The 5,179-nt window shown below is 46.5% G+C and overlaps 1 pseudogene; it reads right to left on the reverse strand.

Moving 5' to 3' along the window:
* Positions 1 to 336: 336 nt before the first annotated feature.
* LOC115517048 lies at positions 337 to 752 on the reverse strand (annotated as a pseudogene).
* Positions 753 to 5,179: the final 4,427 nt, after the last annotated feature.

The following is a 5,179-nucleotide window of genomic DNA, read 5'->3' on the forward strand; positions in this document are numbered from 1 at the left end:
TTAGCATGATCCAGACTCTCAACATTTAGAAATCTATGCATTGAGGCTATAGTGGGAGAGGAAAAGAATGTCTAGAGAAGAATGATGGACAGTCCTTACAGTGTCCTTCTCCAGTCATATCTAGGACACCGTGAGGTTTCCCTGAGGCCAGGATTGACTGAAACTGTGTACTCCGTGTGAGAGCTTTTGCACCAGGCGAGATGTGGATTTCCTGAGGTTCGTTGGTTGGTTGGTTGGTTGGTTTGCAATGAAAGGAAAACTTGATTGAGGCCCACAGGCCTTGGGGCTCAGGCCAGATGTCACCCTGCAGACAAAGGAAGGGCCGGTGGATGAGCCTTATGTAACCTTCTTCTTGGGGAGCAGGTTGTTGGTGTGGCTCTACGTCTTGTGGCACTTGACAGCGCGGGGTGCGGGCGAGCCTGACTCTTGTGGCAGATCGTCGTGTCGCAGTTGTATTTCTGGACCAGCTGGCAGAGGGAAGGCTCGGTGGTGCCACCCTGCAGGTGAAGCGCCAAGTGCAGGGTGGACTCTTTCTGCGTATTGTAGTCTGAGAGGGTGCAACCAGCATCTAGCTGTGTGCCCACAGAAAGCAGACGCTGCTGGTCAGGCGGGATGGCCTCCTTGTCTTGGATTGTGGCTCTGACATTCTCAGTGGTGTCATGGGCTCAGCCTCAAGGGTGATGGTCTCGCCCGTCAGGGTCTCCGCAAAGATCTGCATCTCTGTGTCTGCTGCAGGGCCGCTGCCTCCAGCCTGCTCGACCACCTTTTTTGAAGAGAGTTTCGTTTTGTTTTGTTTTTTTTTTTTTGGGACAGAGAGAGACAGAGCATGAACGGGGGAGGGGCAGAGAGAGAGGGAGACACAGAATCGGAAACAGGCTCCAGGCTCTGAGCCATCAGCCCAGAGCCCGACGCGGGGCTCGAACTCACGGACCGCAAGATCGTGACCTGGCTGAAGTCGGACGCTTAACCGACTGCGCCACCCAGGCGCCCCTTCGTTTTGTTTTTAATAACATAGTAAGAGGTAGGCAGCCCAGGGTGGCTTTTCTGGCCAGGAGACAGCAACCTTCCCTCTTGATTTTGCTTTGGAACTCACAGGGCCTGAGGGCACCGTGCATATTCTCAGAGGTGTGGTGCGGTGTTGGCTCTGAGGATTCTCAAGTTCAGGTAGGCTGACCCGAGTTCAGATGGTCCTGGTACTTTGGGGTATGGTTCCTTTCCCCAAAAGATCCTAGATCCTGTTGGATCCTAGGGGTTTCTGATGAATCAGTCTGGTGCATGCCTACACGGTTTCAAGTAAAACCTAACTTTTAAGAGCATTTTATGAGTATATTTATGAAGAACACGGTGCCGAGTGTGTGTATACGTGGCATACAAACATATTTCTTCTCATCTTAAAGTTTCCCTCTTGAGAGGTGCCACACTTCTTCTTGGCCTCCATTCCATCCCAGAGGATATAGGTATGGGATGAGAGGTTTAGTCCATCGTGTTAACCGGAGCATGACCATCCGAGTCAAGTTTTGTCACTATTGTTACCGCTTCTTCCCCGTACTTTGCTTTTGTAGCGGAGACAGAGCCTTAGCAGGGTGCACTTGAATTCAGCCTGGATGCCCGGTCAGTTAATAAATGAATCAAGAAGCATTTGGTAAGTTCTTTGCTTCAAGTGGCGGTATGCTGTTTTTGAGCTTTTTATTCTGCCGAGATATTCAGAGCTTGTAAACATGAACTCAAAGAAATTCAGACTGTGACAGTTGATCTTGTAACCTGGGCAGTTACTACTATATTAAATTGCATCCTGATCATTTGGAAAGCACAATGCTTTTGATCAGCTATTGAGGTCATGTTTGTGGGGTCAAGTATCCCATTATACTCGTATTTTCTTCCAAATGGATTCTCACCTTTATTTTATTCTGCTGGTTGTTTTTCTGGCCTATTATTACAGCTATTATTGCATCCTTAAAAATAACTCCTATTCCCACTCCCAGAAGTTAAAGGCAACATTCCTAAAAAAAAAAATAAGTGTATCTAATGAAAAAGTTAATATACTAACTTCTCCTTTTTTGTGACTATGAAGTGTGTGTGTGTGTGTGTGTGTGTGTGTGTGTGTGTTTTGAGGACGACAAAAAGAGAGTTAGTTAACACACATTTGGACCTGAACTCAGAGTGATCGAAGGCAGATTCCCTCGTCTTAGCCAAGTGGAGAGAAAAAGCGTTCAGATGCACAAGAAAAATAAAAGTGTCAGTACCGGAAGGGACATATGGCAATACTGGGCAATATGTGAGGAACCAATGCAAATGCTACAAGCCAAGTGTTGTTTGGAGGCTGCTTAATGAGTGTGGAAAATGACCCAACTTCTAAGGTTCTATAACTGCCTCACTTAGCTTTGATTTTTATAAATAGTCACATTTGTTCCAACCCTGTCTCCACATCCTGTTAGTAATATCGGTCAATTTATATACGTCGAGTGGGAAGTACATTAATTTAGATTCCCTGAACATCTGCTGGTGCCTAGATGGACTTGAACCGAAATTAAAATCATTGAGTCATTCACCCCACAAATATTTATTGAGCATCCCAGGGCCTATGCAGTCTGTCAGAAGGCTCCCTCAGCAACCAAGGGCACTCTGTGAGAGGAGACACCCATGAGAATTGCAAAAAGAAATAAAAAGCCAGTTGGAGCAGGCCCTGGAGAATTCACTCATCTCTTCCTTTGTGATTGTTGCCGTTCCCAAGACTTTGATCCACTGTGGGTCTGGATTCCCGACTTGTATTTGAGATTGGCTTTTCTGGGTTTGTGTCTCCTTGTTTCTGGATTCACTTCTCCTTCTTCAGCTGCTACCTCTTTCTTTTTAGACCCATTTGATTTCCTGACTCTGTACTCCAGCCATAAGGGCTTCAAACCCTACCTTCCAGCTCTTCTTCTGAATATGTGGAGAGGGACCTATGATGGGGATGGGGAGGGAATAAGACAAAGTCCCCACAGTCCGGGAGCCGTAGACTAGGTGCTCTTTATCATGCAATAGAACAGGCTCTTGTTCTAAATGAGGGAGAAACAGCATAGCCTGAATGTCCTTGGCGGTTTCCAAGGTCTTGTCAATTTGGGTATGACTGAAAGATTCTGTGGCTCCTTCTGCCATGCCCATCTCCGCACCTTAAAGTCAGTGCTGATGGTGCTCGGGCATGACCACAGGCTGTTGCTGGGCACGAACTAAGCCAAGTGGGGCAAAAGGTGGAACTAGTTTCCAAAACCGGCTCTCTGCAAGCCTGCTTTCCCTCTTTCCTGCCCATATCCTGCAGGGTGTGATAATCACTTGCTCATTGATTCAACCTCTTCTGGTGCGGCGTGGAAGCTATTGTAATCAATTAAGGTCACAAGGATCCTATTTGTGTTCCATGTAACAGCCTTGGAGTGATTCCCTACCACCATGAAATAGTTAATTCACTGTCAAAATGGCCCCTCTAAAAACTGAGGTCAACTGACTCACTATGTTTCCTGATCTTGTCTTTCACATGAACTGTTGTATCACTCACACTGAGGTCCCTTTCTTAAACGATCACCGTATGTCGGCACCAGGGTCGTATTTGTGTACATGATAATACACGTTCACCAGGTTGTAACCTTCATGATTTGCAGAATTTCTATCATGTGTGCATTTTGTGTAACAATTGTAGTTTGTGGACCCGTAATAAATATGAAATAATCACCATCACCAGGGAGCCCTCCAGACCTATTGTACCCAATGCAATGAATGCCTTTCAATATCCTGGTTCACTGTTGCTGCCCTCCATAGTTTGCAAATGGACACTAACCTTCCGGATTTATACATTTCTCTCACTTATAGGGCTCCCGAAAGCTTACGTCTTCCATGGAATTCTTTAGGAACAACGTTCACTTTGTGATTCCTCTGAAAGCTGAAAACTCAAAGCACTGAGCAAACTGAAAAGTCAAAGCAAAATCCCCTCGTCCTCTTGATCATTAATCACCGGCTGGGTGTGTGTGTCAGAACTTGGTGCTGCTCTGATTTCTCTCCTATGCCCTTCGGGCAGAAACCTCTTCTTATTTGTGTCTTCTGGAGCACCCAGTACACTGCCGGAGCTCCATAAATAATTAATCTCGCCAATAATAACGGGAAGCAGAAGCTTCCAAGAGTCTTCCTTTCCCCCGTTCTGCGAAACTGGTGTTATGGTATTTTGACTATCAAAACAATGATTAAGCGGCTTTGGCACACTTTATGTTTGGGCTAAATGCGATTTTGCTAATGCACTATCTCATTCCTCCCTCCCCCAACACTCGTATTTTAATGATTTCTAATTAATATTGTAATATTTCTTGAATAATTCATGTTTTTAAACAAGAAAGGCTGGCATAAATTTATGTCAATCTGTTTGTGTATTGCAGCGCCGTGCACAACAAACAAACACAGTCTGCTTCCCTTGGAGACTAGGGGAAGAGGCAATAGAAAAGAGAAGCATCAGAGTATGGGGCTAGATTCACGTTCCTCCCCAAAAGAGGGAGGCTCCCAGGTTGCCCTCTGAGGTTTCCAGGCAGACACCTTTGTCTTCGCCGACACCTCCTTATCATTTCAGTTTTTTTTCCTCCTGACAGGCGCCTGAGGCCCTCAAGCTGTACTTCGTTACCCTGAACCCTCCTGTCCTCCCTCCCCAGCTGTTCCCTGAACTCCATGTCCTCTAACCGCCAGCCCCATCACAGATTTGTCTTTGTGCCTCTCTGGACATTGCTCAAGGATAGGTGCAAACTGTAATCTGACTAGTCAGGACGACGTGGATAAAAATCAGGGGTAGACTTATTCATTTAGTAGACAAGTATTTGATGAGCACCTGCTTCCTGCTCAGAACCCTACAAAGCCGGAGGGCACTAGAGCATTGGGTAACCTCAGCCAAGTAACGCGATTGTTCCTTTATAGGGGCTCCTGAGGGCGCCTGGGAGGCTCAGTTGGTTAAGTGTTGGACTTTGGCTCAGGTCATGATCTTGCGATTCCTGTGTTCAAGCCCCGCGTCAGGCTCTGTGCTGACAGCCACATCGGAGCCTGCAGCCTGCTTCGGATTCTGTGTCTCCCCCTCTCTCTCTGCCCCTCCTAATTCACGCCCCCTCACTCTCTCCCTCAAAAATAAATAAACACTGAAAAAATTTAGAGGAGCTCCTGAAGAATCCATTTCGGT

Source organism: Lynx canadensis, chromosome B3 (assembly GCF_007474595.2).
Source record: "Lynx canadensis isolate LIC74 chromosome B3, mLynCan4.pri.v2, whole genome shotgun sequence".
NCBI lineage: Eukaryota > Metazoa > Chordata > Mammalia > Carnivora > Felidae > Lynx > Lynx canadensis.